Below are 16,174 nucleotides of genomic sequence, written 5' to 3'. Positions count from 1 at the left end.
GCAAGAGCAAACATTTCTCGGTGCTTTCATCTGTTGCCAGTGTTCGCCCGTATCGCTATCCGTCATTCACAGAAAGCTTATTGATGGGCCGAAGTAATTACTTCGATATCTATCAATTTGTTTAGTTGTGGCCAAGGCAACAACTCTGTATCGTTTAGTTCCTGTCTCCATAGCAACTAACGCGACCGCGTGGCAGCGGGAACAACGGTTCAGGTTCTCTCGATGACTCACAAGCTCTGATGATTGTTGACACTACGAAAGCTGCGGTCCATTTGTTTCTCTAATGATCCCAACAACAGACAACTGTTCCCATCAGGCTTCAAGTTACACTAATTAGAGCTGGATGCGGACGATATAGATGTGTATAATTCCTATAATTAAAAGACTATTTTCGTCGACTGTCTTTCCTGTTTTATTTCTTTGTGTTTCTATAATTCCAGGGAACATAGAGGAAGCCATTCTTCATGGAGCAACAGAAAAACCGAACAATTAATTCAACGGGCAATTACCTTCGCCAGTACCGATTATAAATGGACGCTGGGTTATCACCACGCCCTGTATCGTCCGATATCTCATAAATACAATACGCGGGACGTGCAAGTGGGTTTACTTCGTGTCAATGATGATTTAGGTTCTTGGGCAAAAGCAAACTGTAAAGAAAAATTCTCTCCATGGAGCACCCGCCGCAGATATTTTACAACAGCAAATCTAGCGAGGCTTTGTGAGGACAGAACACAGCCCGATTAAACCACTAAGGTGCTCCATTTATTGTGACAGTAACAATTAAAACAGGCATTGCATTACAAGCTTGTAACAAGGCAAACGTATGATTTGCTGCAGCGACGAATCAAATCGATAGGAATCCTCCACGTTATATCTGGTAGAAAACGAAGGCGCGTGCTATGTTACAGGACACTTCGCATGGCAATGTCATGTCATTAAAGATGGTTTCTTGGGTGGTGGGATGGGAGGCTACGAGAGAGAGATGAGAACTGAAAATCTGACGGAGAGTGTCACCGTCTCAATAATAAATGATCCGAAGCAGACTGGATAAAATTCGCCGCTTCTCATATCAGAAACTACACTCCATATTCTCCCGAAATCTGTCTTCTTTTGATTTGTTTGCGGGTGGTATATTGCACAGATTTTTTTCTCGACGCATCACAGAAAATTGGAGATGTTTTTAGATTAGGAATACAAGCAAGTCCACGAAGCGTCACTGCATCAAACCAACTAGTCTTCCTTCTTTGGAACAATCATTCCAAATTGGAGATTAACCACAGGAGTTAACGCAGTTTATGATCAGTATTAAAATTGCCTATTTGAGAAAATATATTTATATTCTTTTCGATAAATTTCCAAAAGAAACGCAATCGAAGTGGCTTTCGACAACATAGTTGAAATCGGGGATGCTTATGGATGACTTGGATGAATAGTTACGGCAGCAGTAAGCAATGAAATAAAAAATAAAAGCACGAATAAGTGTTTACATACAGGATCAATTTTAAAAGAATCATTTCTTATATAATTCTAACCAATGAGTTTTAGGGCATTTAATAGCAAAATCATTATTAGTGAAGGAGAACCACTTCGTTACCAGTGCATCAAATAACAGTTTTGCGAAAATATTTTCTTCTAGTTGAAGAGAGCACAAAATTGTTATGAAACGGCGTTTGAGAATGAAATTATCTGGAACTGCGACCGAAAAAAAAACAACTAAGGAAAATATTTCCTGTTTTGAGGAATATAATGAAGATGATCTTTAATGAATTGGTTAGCTCAGCACCAATTGAAAACCCTTATATGAGGTGCTACCCAACAGTTCTTGGATTCTGACCATAAGAAATATAAATTACTTAACCTAACTCCTAGTTTCCATTGTCTCCCTCGAAATAATCCCCTTGGGTATGTATACAGTGATCACAGCGCTTTTTCCATGCATTCCTGGAAGTCCTCAAGTGTGACTGCGTTGAGCACCTCCTGCGATTCTACGTGGATCTCCTCAATCGTGTCAAAATGATGCCCTTTCAGCTCGTTTGGGGTCGAATCAAAATTTGATTCAGATTCTTTGCTCCTTAAAATCCGCCATTTCAGTTGGAGAAGAAAATCGCCGAACCAATAAAACACGACGTTACAAAAACGCACGTAACCCAAGAATGCAACCTCTCAACTTGCTGGCTGTTGGCATACTGATTCACAAAGGATACTGCTCGTCCCCTTATAGGGGCAGTAGGCCCTACTACAACCGCTTTTCAAAATCCCCGAACGTTAGGGTAACACCTCGTGTTCTATAAGAATGTAGCAGCACGATTTCGACTCTACTAGTGGAATAGTGGAAAACTGTTTAGGCTTTAAAGATGCCAGAGGCTCCAATTTATATAAAACGGGTATAAAAATAAATACAAATACCAAAAGAGCAATCCATAAAAAACATAAACTGTTCGCCGTAACCATTCGGCGACGAGTTCACAAATTTAAGATCTGAAAAAGCACCTTCGGTCGCGAAATCCAATAACAATCCAGATAATTTGACATCAAAATCATTTAATATCGAGTAAATTAGTGCTTGCCACTTGGGTCAATTGTTAAGTTCGAGTATCATATGACAGACCTATATGGTGATTTCCTGGGTAATTGAGAGTAAATGAAAAATCGCAATTATCCAATTGGTCAAAGTGATAATGTTAGGCCTACATCTTGTACATGGCATGCAGGAGTAGGTTAAAAATGTCATTTATAATCAGGAATTTCAAAAGTTCCCTTTTCACAGTAGGGATGAATCGAATACTAACGTAACTGGGTAACAACAGTTTTTGATGCGAGTATAATCGTGTCCGGACAATTCGTCGCCGAGACAATTCATCGTGGGGAAAATTCATGGCGAGAACTATTGATTGCAGAAAATGTTATTCGCTAGAAAATTGAAATGATATTGCATTGGTACCGATATATGAAAAGTAAATGCAGTGCAAGATAAATTTCACAAAATATAATTGTATTATGTATTAGTCCGCGCGGTTAGCCGAGTGACTGATTGCTTCACAACAATATGCCTGGGAAAGGCATATTGTTGCGAAGGATAAGGATTGTGTTACATTTACGTTATACAAGGATAAGGTGGTTGGTCCTATGCCTTCCAGTGTATCCTATGTCTGTAGAAGCGTTACATTCTCAAGGCCGGTTTGCCTGATTGCGGGAGGAAAAACCCCACATAAACTGGGGAGAAAAACCTTGCAGTCCTCGCCCAACACCGGCTAACTTGGCTATGTCTGAGAAAGAACCTACACTCCTCACGTCAGCGACGGGAATCGAACCCAGGACACGCCCTTCCCAAGGCATATGGTTGTGAAGCAACCAGCCACTCGGCTAACCACGCGGACTAATACATAGATGCATAATAAAATTACATTTTGTGAAATTTATCTTGCACTGCATTTACTTTTTATATATCGATATCAATGAAATTCAATAGTTTTCTAGAGAATAACATTTTCGGCGATCAATAGTTCGCGCGACGAATTGTCCGTGAACCGAGTATAATACATATATGTTGGGTTATAGACGCAAAACTGCGTAACGAGGATAACCGAAACTGGAAGCATATGGCGAGAGTCGGAAAATCATTGGAAAGATAAAAATCCACATTTTAAAGACTTATCGCTTTATTATTGTGCATTTAATAGTCCGCAGATCGCGCTATCAGGATAAGACTGGACCACAAAAGATTCCAAGAGTTCGCTCCACGTCATCTCACAGATGCTGAAGAGAGCTCGGATGCCAAAGCAAGCCAATGAAGCATGTTATGTTCCTGGAACAATTACCGATCTTCTTCCGTGACAAAAGTGCACGGAAAACTCTCCTCCATACCAGACTATGGGTCCATTTGATTTATGCTTCGCTTGCCTTGCTCTGGTCAAGACAGAACATCCAGAACCAGGATTCATCGGAAAAAGGCAACCATTTCCCAATCTACAAACGTCGAGTGTCCAGGATCATGTGCTTACTGCACCCGCTAGTGCCAGTGTTTAGCTGACGGAACAGAACTCAGTGAAGTCGACTGTGGCTACATCCTATCCGTGTCAAGGTCCGATACTGTACACTTCAGTATCGGACCTTGTTAAGTGACAATTCAATACTACTGTATTGAATTGTCACTTAATGCCGAAGCCTTCCTGTCCGATTACCGATTCTTGACTTTCCGTCAGTCTATCACATCAATAAGATGCTTAGGAAACAGGATTGTCGATGACTTTTTTAAACAAATTATGTGACTTCCACTAGAGGAAGATAGTGAACCTACAGTACGTTAGCACCGTATGCAATAAAGGATCCCCCCCCATTTTTATTAAATTTATATATATTTTGTATTTTTAATTTATTTTTTACATAATCAGGAAACCTTACTCGAGTGATTAAACATGGAACTTTTACAAGCCTCTTTGCCTCCAAGGGAGAGGGGAGGGGGGGTCTCACACCGGGTGCAGGTGATAAAATTCATCTCCCACCTAAAAAATTAAGATATGCTTAGGATATGCTCTTGGCATATCATAAGCTAAAAAATAATAAAAATTAGCTATGGATATCCTAGTTTTTTAAGGTGGCATATCCCTAAAAATTGGGATATGCTTTTTGGCATCCCATATGCTACCATACTAGGGAGATGATTATGAGCAAGGTGGTTTCCCGTTGCCTTCCTTGCCGTGGTATATTTTATGACTGTAGCCATGTGCGTTCACGGGACTAGTTTGCTATTTTGAGGGATGAAAAACCAGAGTTTTCAGGTGAAAAAACCCTCTACCTCCGTATGAGACTTGCTAACTCACCTTTAGCCGAAAGAGACCAGATAAAGTTCCACACGTCACTGACAGGAATCGAGCCCAGGTCTTCCCGACCAAAGGCCTTCGTGTACACCGACTGAGCTACGGAGGCTCCTACTTTTACCATAACATAACAGAAATTATCAGTTTCATTTTAAGACAGCTGGGCACCCTTTCATCTACTGGCATCAATCGCCATTCATTATTTACATGCTTTGATTATTCCGGACAGCAGCATTTTTAGGTCCTGTCTATTGTCGCAAGATGTCATTGTCCCAGATAGGTATATTCCGGAACACTACATAAATCACGCTACTACAAGAGTGTAATGATAAGTCCCAAAATAGTAGTGCACCAAACACCTCTCTAAATGTCTATGCTGTTCCAAAGGAGGCGATGCAGTTAAATACCCCCCCCCCTCTCTGTCACTCACACACACACACCAATCGCTTTGTCATAAATTCTGCTTCCGCGTTTTTCTAGGCATTTTCATAACATTGTTCATAAATTGACTACCATCATTCCTTCACTCTTTCAGACGCTGGTCAATATACATCCGTTGTCCAGCTACTATTTTTTCTTTCTTTCTCCTCAATCATTTGGCCATACACAAGACTGATGTACTGTATAGGTTTTACAACCTCTTGTGTATCAATATATTATTATTATTATTAGGAGAGAGACCTCCAGTAAGTCAGGAACTCATCGAAGGAGGCCATACTATTCGCACCAGCTATCATACCTAATCTTGAATTCATTCACGCTACTTGCACACACACAACATCCAATGGCAATCCATTCCAATCACGCACCACTCTATGAGAGAAAAATCTAGCCCTCATCCTCTTCTTGACAGCATTCATTCTAACTTTCAAGAATGTCCTCGCATCCTTTCCTCACCCTCCATAAAATGTTTCAATCACATAAGCAGGGTTTTTTCCCCCAGTTTATCTGAGGTTTTTCATCCCGCAAGCGGGCAAACCGGCCCCGTGAACACACACGGATTACAGCATGAATATCGCCCTCAGGGGATGCAGCAGAGAAGTGGCGAACCGGCTGCATTAATACGCCAGTAACCCCTCATTAGGAGGGGACTCAACCCGTCTTAGGACGGAAGAGAAGGATAGGATAGGATACATATATAGAGTCATTAAAGGTTTTTCATATATATATATATATACACACACACACACACACACGAGGTGTGGCTATTAAATAACGAGACTGTTTGTTATTATTATTACAATTGCACAACTTAATTGTTATCCGCTTTAACATACTCCTCTCCTCTATCTATACATCGTTGCCTACGAATTTTCCATTGCTGGAAGGAGTGCTGCAAGTCATCAGGTGTTATCTGCTTCAGTAACACTACCGTTTTCTCCTTTACCTCATCCACTGACTGAAAATGGGTACCCTTCAATGCGGATTTCAACTTTGGAAAAAGGTAAAAGTCGCATGGAACTAAGTCCGGCGAGTAAGGTGGATGGTCCGACACTGGGATGTTCTTATCGTCCAGATACCGCTTTACAGATAGTACACTGTGGGCTGGAGCGTTGTCCTGATGGAGAATCCAAGCGTTGTTCTTCCACAGATCGGGTCTCTTCTTCCTCACTCGTTTTCTCAGCTTGTTCATATTGGAACCGTTCCAATATGAACTCCTATCGAGCACTCTTCTACACATACCGGCTACTGAATTTACCAACCTTTATGCAGATATACGTAAACGTCACTTACATCGTGTATGCAAAATATTTGGTCGCGTGCGTCACTAAGTATTCCAGGTAACTATTTAAGAATGGTGCTTGTCAGTAATCGTCAACAGAATTGATCCCGATGGGTAAAACAAAGAATCTTTCGGAGTTCGATAAAGGACTTATTGTGAGTGCCCGCCTGGCTGGAACCACGATTTTGGAAACAGCAGAGCTGATTAGTTTCCCAAAAGATGAGATAACTGTTTTTAATCAGTAGAAAAATAATCACACTGCTTGTCTAAGAGGCGTAACTGTAGCCCTCAGACAGTCTGTCATCTGAGAAGGCTTGATGCAGCAATTGACCGAAGCATATAATGAAGGCTGTTCCCAACTCACATCCCACCGAATTATGCGCAGGGAATTGAGGAGGGCTGGTATTGGCGCATGCTTATGACGTAAAATAAAAGTTTCCAATACCTGTATGCGTAGGAAAAGTTATAATGCTGGTTGTGGGCGCGACTTCTGGTGGTGGATCCTTCTCATCGCTCAGTGTAAGACTAGTGCCCAGATTACTGAAGGGCTGAAGTGGCTTGAAAAATTCTGTATTCGGTCTTTAGAACAGGATTCTAAGGGTGATCTAACACTCAGTTTTGCCAACGAGCCACTCGGTTTTCAAGAGAGAGTTGAAAGTCTGGAGTGGTGTTCATAATTGTAGTTAAAGGCGGACTAACGATGTACTGAGTTTGTGAAAATTAAAGGATCATGAAATCTGCATAATTTCTGCAACACACTCTATCTTGGATAGGTTAGAATCATGGGGAAGAAGAACTCAGCCAATGACGTCAGTGTGCGAGTATTAAGTATGTTAAGTGCGTATATTCTCCGGCTGGTTTGTCTCTGTTTTTATGGAATGAAAAATCCGGCTGAAGAAATCTGTCACCTCAATACCAGACTAGCTAATTTTCTTTTCAATTGAAAAACCATTCTAATTGTTTCTGAATTCATATAAAAGTGAAACAAATTCTTTCTTCAACGATGGGCTGTTTGGAATTTTTGCCAAGGATTACAGGCTAAAGTCAGTGTTTTGTGTCAGCTGATTGCACGTGTGCATCTGAGACCTGCAGTTAATATGTACATAATTCTGCGGGACGATGAAAAATCCGAATCTTCAGAGGGAATGGAAATGTCAAGTACAATCCAGGCTTATTCAAGCCTTTTCACGCGAACGTGTCCCAAGACTTTTCCAGAAAGACAGATATGTTTGGCTTGAACTTTCGAACTCTCCAATCTCAAAGTTTATGGCTTATATCCCGAGAACAGTTAGACTTATCGTCAAATTTCATACCGTGCCCACAGTAAAGGAAGTCTACAAGCAAAATTTTGTCTCAAAATTTTGATCCCTGGTAGCTTAATAAATTTTTGGCTCGTATTTCGAGCTGTTGGATCTATTTCCAACGGTTTACCTGGAACCGACATTTCATCACTGAACTCAAAATTTTGAATCCATGAAGGTCATTTCAAAAGCTCTGCATATTTTATCCCTATTTAAACCAAACATTTAACAAAATACTTAACAGCCTTTTAATATAATCCTCATTCTTCCTTATGACTGCATTCGGGTTTGTCTTATATTACTGCCTGCACAACTTGTTGGTTGATGTTTTTCATAAGTGTGGTTATTTCAGCAGCGAAGCATTTCCCACGTGGTGGTTCTTTCAACTTACGGAACAGATCGAAGTCCGGAGAAGAAGTACTTGCCATCCAATGCTTTCTCATAATAGATACTTCATATGAAATGTGGTCTTCCGTTGTGATGTACGGATGCTGGTAACTGCGCGTTATCCGACCTCCTTATTTCAAGGAATAAGAATACTTGAATCAGAAAACAAGCACAAGTTTTTACTCGGTCTGACGTGCAACTGACTTGAAGGTGGGAGCGATTTTTTTTATTATTATTTATGTTTTTTTTTTTTTTTTTTTTTTTTTTTTTTTTTTTTTTTTTTGCAAAATATTGCATGATTTTCTACATGAGAGGATCTTCTATTATGCTTGAAACCCAAATTTTGATTCCTTTAGGTAGTTCACCTGACAATTTCCGGACATCCATTTGTTGCAGAGGCATGTGTATTTTCTTTCTTTTCTGATTTTTTTTTTTTAAATGAATCAATAACGTACAGCAAAGAAGGGGAAATAAAACCATACTGAACACTGTTTGTAGACCTTGAAAAATTGGTATTTGGATGGGCTACTGCGAACCTTTTGGTAGGAAATCTTTGATTTTATATATGTAGACTTAGAGAAATGAAATTAAGAATAGATTCTTCAAAACAAACAAGGCCTTGGAGATATAAAACTGTTCCCCAACGTTTCATATTTTTATAATGGTTTATATAAAACAATATCTTTAAGCATTCTTTGAAATACAATCACAAATAAAAGTTTTTTTTTCTTTTTCGTTTTCTTAACATTCTGGTTAGCACATTTGAAACACGGTTGACGACCCCTCCTGTTGCAATTGTAGCAATAGCGTGCAGGCGTCACACTTGACAGATCGGTAAAATCGAGTATGAGCGCTTGTTTGTTGCTATATTACATGGGTACGAAATGGCAGTCCATGATTATAAAGATAAGTTCAGAATTGGCAGCGAAAAAAAAAAAAAAAAAAAGGCCGGAAACACACTTGTGGTAGCGGTGTCTAATTATGGGGGCTGTTCTCTCATCCATATTGAACACACTTTGCCCTCTTACCTAGGGATTGTTTTAGACCAAATATTACCCTACATGGCGACAAAGTGGCCCGACGGATCTAGACTCTTCCAGCAAGAGAGCACTCAACTCAGTGTCACAAGGCTCGTATTATGTTAATAAGGCTCGCACAGTATATCCAAGAATTCCGTGTGCAACCCTAGCAACTAAATTCTTTTGATTTGAATCCCATTGAAGATTTGTAAACTAGTGGAGTTCAATGTCAAGATGAGTGTAAACGGTTATTTAGGCTAAAGGAAGCCCTACACGGTACTAGGTAGGCGGTCATAATACAATAGATATATATCACTCACTAAATACTATAAATCTATAGTATAATTTATTACCGTGAGTGGACTAAGGGTTAGATAATGCCACGTTAAATTTCCAATAAAGATGGTGGTCACAGAATGATGAAATTCATATACTATCTAAAGAAGACCCACGAAGATCCGTACCACAGTGGAGTTCAAAGCATATATTGGTTGGAGAATGTGGACGCTACCCCGCTTGGCCAGAGAAAAAGAGATATTTGGATAAACAGACAATGGTGCAAGAGATTTCGTCTCTGTGGAATAGTGCATCTGAATTGAAAGAATTACAGTATTCGATAACTTTGCTGGATGTTAATCGCAAATTGCGGGAGGTAATTGTTTTATGTGTTTATAGTCGGTAGCAGTGACCATCTCTTTAACGGTTAGAAATGTCTAGCTAGTCTATATGGTTTCAAATCCAGATAATATCATCTGTACTTGATATAAGTTATTAGATCCCCCCCCCCTACCTCTCATAACGTTGGTTGAAGCAATTGTTGCACTCTCAAAAAAATAAAATATATCTGATTTTCCCTTTCAGTCGTTTCCGAGCGTAGGTGACTTTATGGGCATTGCCCACAAAGTATTCCTGGTGAGATTTTTACAGGGTAGTTCACCATTGGTTTCCCCAACCCTCCAATTTTATCCGGGTTCGGTACCGGCATATGGCTGGGACGTATTCATGACTGTAATCTGTAATCTATGTGTGTTCATTGGGCCGGTTCGCCTGTTCTGGGAGACGAACCCCCCCCCCCCCCCACCACCACCTCCGTATGAGACCGGATAACTCACCTTTAGTCGAAAGAGTGACTTAGTTCCTCACGTCACTGATGGGAATCGAGCCCAGGTCTTTCCGTCCAAAGGGCTTCGTCTATACTGACTGAGTTACGGAGGCTCGTAAAACTATATACTTTGTTTAAATATCAGTGTATCCTTTTGTTCTGTTTTTCAATAATGTGAGCTGAGCCACATTAACAAAACAGAAGTTGTTATTTTGCTTTCTTTTCATCCCTTTTATCATTTATGTGTATCATTTCAGCAAAGAAAGTATTCCATCAAATCAATTCAAATAGCCGGAGAGAGATTGAATACCGAACTAATTCAGTGAAGAGTATTCGAATATTTTAAAAACTAAGCGAAAAGTGCTTGACGATAATTCTTCAAAAGTGACCTGGAAGCATTCGAACTCGCTCACGAACAATACTTAACATTCTCCCCTTCCCCATACACACTCACGTGAACTTAATTAATCTTAGAACCAAAGGAAAGATGTACCGAAAGCTTGGGGGATTCGACAGCTGTCATTAGCCTACGTAATGTTGTTTTCGAAGACTTTCTTAAGCAAACTTGGTGCGGTCCGTGCAGGCAGTGAGAACAGTCATGTGGCGAGACGTACATAATCCCACATGTCCACGCCCTCTGCTGGTCACTTTGATGCCTCCCTCCGAATCACAGTTACCTCACTCGGAATAACGCTGCCAACTGAAATTAACGACCCGCTTGATCGACTCACTAACGCTAGCGTTGCGTGATGGGGTGGCCATGATGGCAAGACCGATACGTTATCTGTGTACACTGAAATTCCCCAGGAAATGTTACCGTTACCCGGTGCTTTCTTGCGTTCACTTGTTCCAGGAAAGGTTGTTTTCTAGTCTGAAGCTGCATCACAAGCACGCAATACATCTGCTATAATTGATTAGTAGTTCACCAATTGACTACCATTGCCTCCCACTTAACAGCGTATTGCCAAGTTCTCAGAACTGACACGCCGTTAACCAGTTACCAGGAAGAGGTCCGATTTCTTTTTCCCACAGCTAAGCATCCACCTTTTAACATTCTACTCATCGTGTGCAAACAGAACGAACCCCATTCAAAGAAGAAATGGCAATTAAAACAAACAATAATTGCACTTTCCCTAATAGCGAAGTGAAACTCTGTCATGGGGAAGCACACCCTAATAAAACCAAAGAACCATTTAGCAATGGCAGAGTAATAATATATTCCGTCTACTCAGGTATATACGAAATCCTTGTGCATTGGGTTTACTTTTGAAGTTATGAAACCAAAAATGGATCGCCATTAGACGAAACGTTTGGGTAAAAATTGACATACCAGTTTGGTAATTTTCCTTAGTGGTTCACCAAGACAAGGAAATAACTGTCATGATTTCACTTTAAAATCGTTCTTTCCCCATCCCCCTCAGAAACGGAACCCCCTACCAACAGCCGTTGCTTCTACCACAGGAACTGTCGCACACTTTAAGTAAGTTATCTGTGTCGGCTGGTGCACAAGGGGGGCGTCTCCTACAATTAGCGAAACTTGGACACCAGAGTTTCAAAACCTCGATCCCAGAAACGCTGCACACAGAACGCACTGACGGTGTAATTATGCGGGGGAAACTCGTCTAATTACACCGATTCAGCCATGTCATGCTCGTAGGAGGAAGAACCGAAGAGAAAGTCCAAACTTACTGCAATTCCAGCTGCCGGGGACACAATCTTCTGTGGTCCCCCCCCCCTACCCACCTTCGAACTAGCTGTTTAATGGAACAACAAGACCACTAATTAAACATGGGCACACCGTTAAGAAAACTAGGCGCGTTCACCGCCCACTAGGTACGTGCAGGTAAGTAATCGTCATGAAGGATCGCGTGCCTGGTTGAGGCGTGTCCCGGCACACTATGAAGTAGACCAGACCCTAGTGGGCTCTCGGGGAACTACGCAGGGGTAAGAAAAATGTTGACGTCATGCAAGATGATACGCTAATGGTAACGGAAAGGAAACTTTCAATGCACGATAATAAAGCAGCCTTTCGGAAACGATGGGAAAGGTCGAGCTGCACGCTCACGGCAACTATCCAGTGGGTGAATGTTCCCAGAAGTATCCTTTTTCTGAAACCCAGAGAAACAAAAACTTTTATGCACTACATGATGACGATTGGAATATAGATGCTGTCCAACAAGGGATTTCCAAAAGCTCTGGACAACTATTTCATTCTCTCCAAAAGATGGTTTCCCCCACAATAACCTGAGATTTCTTTTGGACCACTCGTTGTCATCTTTCATAGCTCAATATAGTTTCGTTGATCAGCAAATTTAAGATATTCCGACTGTACTCCATAAACATGAAAGGAAAAGATCATCTGTAAACAAATGAATATCTCCCAAACATTGTTGGAAAAAACTAAATTTTTATGTTTCATCCAAATTTTATTTGGTTAAATGTTTTAGGTTACGAATATAAACTTGCTAACAGGCAATTCTAAAGCCAGAGACTGTCCTTGAGAACTACTATTCAGGCAATATAATTTTATATATATTTTTTAAATTTTGCAATATAAAACAGTTTCCTTTATCCAGTAATACGACTGTCAAGTAATGATTGCATGGCAATAGTCTCTTTCGTCACACAGGGCAATCACTGTAGGTTTCTGCTATCGCCAATGAATTTTTTATTTTTTATTTTGAAGAAATTACAATGTTGCTGTTCTGCAGCCAACTGATTGCAGAACTCTGTTTTAAACTGTAAAGGCGACTGCAACCCACACTTGACACCTCAACTTCAAGATTGTCAGCACTCCAACCAACAGGCAGTTAGTTCGAATCTTGTCATGAAACCTTGTTGCTTACTAGATACCTAAGATGATTTGAAAAAGTAATATGCGTGGCATCTAGAGCAGGATTACTCTGTGTAACGCATAGTGTCATATCCTTATCTTCATATGGATCGAGCGAAGTAAGTGATAAACCATATTAGTAAAGAAACAACCAATCATTTGTAGTTTAGACGATGTTATGGTGGGCTTGAACCAGTATCAGAAAAAGGAATTTATTCAAGTATGGATTGCTCAAACAGGAGTGATAGTTTGGAAAATGTTTGCTGTCTTCCTTCTCAATATCGACATATATCCACTTAACTTGGTGGCATAATATCATGCCACAGTGCGTGGATTTTGGAAGTCATGCAACTGCCAATGTTAATCCAAATAAACGCACTTGGGACTTGCTACAGATCTCTCTCCAGATGCTTTACCTTATCCTAGCATAAAACATTATACGAAAATTTCTTCCAACAGTACTTCTAACTGAAATGCATGATCTAAATGTAGTACTCTAATCACTGAGTGCCTCTTAGCCTAGTCGGTATCGACGATGTCTTTATGTTGGAAAGATCAGGATTCGATTACTGTCAATCATGCGAAGAATCTTATATGGATTTTACCGGTCAAAGAATGTCTCCAAAAAAGTAGAAGATACTTCAGATCACCCTAACTTCAATGAGTGTCAAAAGGATCTTTCTAACTCACTATACTCCATAAAACTGGATGACGGTTTCGCCAGACAAAACGTGCAGAGGCCTCAGTTCCTACCGATGGTAGGCAAAAATCCACTGCCCAGCATCAACCTCCACAAGCCGCCATCAAAAACCGCTCATCTCCCAGGGCAAGACAAGCCCGATAAAGGACACGTGACTCTCCTCCTTCGAAGCATTACATTGGGTTTGGCACAATGGTCCATTAGGTATTATATGGGCTATTTTAGTTGGGTCACAAGTCTGGACACACGTTACATGTGATGAAGAATGGATTTTTTTTCCCTTTCGCTGGATACATTACTTCTTAAACAGGTATTCTATACATACATTAGGCAGGCGCTATCAGCCCGGGGGGACTTTTGGCCTCAAGCACCACATGTCGCACTGGGCACGGTCCTCTGCGACTGTCCGCCACGTTCTAGTCTCCAGCCCGACAGCGTGCAGGTCTTTCTTCTCCTGATCCGCCCATCTCTTTCTCGGTCTCCCTGATCAGAGTGCGGCCTCCCAAGCTTGTCTCACAGTTCTTTCGGGGGCCCATACGGTACAGGTGCCCCAGCCACTGAAGACGCCGGGCTCGCAGCTCCATCAAGACGTCTGCAGAGTTGTATAAAGGGTGTATGGCAGCATTGGACCGCCTCCTCCAGACCGTCTGCCATGACTCCTCCATAGATACGTCGTAGCATCTTGTTCTCGAATACTCTCAGGTGATCGGCTTGTCTCGTCGTGAGAGAAGACGCTTCAGCACCGTAGAGGAGAACAGGCCTGATCAAAGTCTTGTATAGTCCCACCTTTGTAGTCCAAGCCAGCAAGCGCGAGGCGAAAAGGGGACGCACCTGATAATAGGCCACATTCGCAGCATTTACCCGACTCTGGACATCAGCCTCAACTTTGTCTTCAGTCACGAAAGAACCCAAGTACCTAAATACCTTCACCCTCTCAAAATTCTATTCTATACAAATCACAAATCCAATGAATGAATATTATGCTCGCATTTGGGTGTCCCCATGGGGCTTGCGACTTGCAGGCACGGGCATGGCTAACCCGGGGTCCCAGAGCTAAGTATGATCTAATTCAAAGCTTCTGGTCATACTTTTCTCTAACTCTTCCACTTCCTGCTTCTACCCGCATACTAACATTCTTTCTAATGAGGATTCTTTACTTAAAACTTTGTCTCTTTTCTTGCTTACTAACCCCAGGAGGAGGTCCTCCATTCTCCCTGAAGCTATTAGAGTACTCGAGGGCTAGGGGTGTTTCCTCCTCTTTCAACTAACCACTAATAGTTATAGTAGTGCTGCTGCTGCCCACTACTATAACTATTAGTGGTTAGTTGAAAACAAGATTGGAGATTGGAGCCTTCACTGAAGGAGTCATGCCCGGCAGGAGAAGTAACCGGGCTTCTCAGGTCGACAGCCAACGAAATCCTGGTAATTATTCAAAAATGAAGACAAGAAATAAGCTGAATATTAGAACATGGAATGCAAGAACACTGCTAGAACCAGGTAAAATAGAAAATGTGAAAAAAGAAATGGAAAGACTTGAAATAGACATTTTGGGCATTAGTGAGACGAGATGGGAGGGACAGGGTGATTTTTGGAGTGGAGAATTTCGGATAATATATTCAGGACATAAGAAGGGCGAGTGAGGTGTTGCAATAATGCTTCATAAAAAAGTTGGAAAGTTAATCACTACAATAATTAACTATAGTGACAGAATCATGGCGATAAGCATTCAATCTGGAGCAGCTTTAAAGACAGAGACAATACAATAATAATGGGAGATTGGAATGCTATAGTGGGAGAAGAGAGCAATGCTAATGTTTCAGGAAGTTTGGTCTTGGACGTAGGAATGAAAGAGGAAAGTAATTAATGGAATTTTGTACACAAAAACAGTTAGTTATAGTAAATACATTATTTCAAGTTCCAAAAAGAAGAAGATACACCTGGAAAGCGCCTGGGGATTCAAATAGATATCAAATAGATTATATATTGGTCAAGAAAAGATACAGAAACCAAATAAAACATTGCAAAACCTATCCAGGTGCCGACATTAGTAGTGACCATAACCTTGTCTTAATGAAAACAGAATTGAAACATAGGAAACAAATCCAAAGATAGAAAGCAATAAGATGGAACCTTGAAAAATTAAAGAGTCAAGAAGTAAAGAGAGGATACCAAGAGGCAACTTATCATAATACTCCAGAAAACATAAATAGTCATAATAATATTGAAAACCAATGGAATATGAATATTCCATTGGAGCATCATATCAATTATTGAAAAATGCAGAAAAAG

General features: G+C 40.8%; 1 protein-coding gene across 5 annotated transcripts in view; it reads right to left on the bottom strand.

The window, feature by feature from the left end:
* Positions 1-16,174, bottom strand: part of LOC150096940 (thiamine-triphosphatase-like) — a 188,605-nt gene that overhangs the window by 58,653 nt on the left and 113,778 nt on the right. The window lies entirely within an intron of this gene.

The sequence above is a fragment of the Typopeltis vanoorti genome, chromosome 18 (assembly GCF_054136105.1).
Source record: "Typopeltis vanoorti isolate ZY-2024b chromosome 18, IOZ_Tvanoo_1.0, whole genome shotgun sequence".
Classification (NCBI taxonomy): domain Eukaryota; kingdom Metazoa; phylum Arthropoda; class Arachnida; order Uropygi; family Thelyphonidae; genus Typopeltis; species Typopeltis vanoorti.
The sequence above is the reverse complement of the archived record's forward strand: the minus strand, read 5'-3'. Positions and strand labels throughout refer to the sequence as shown.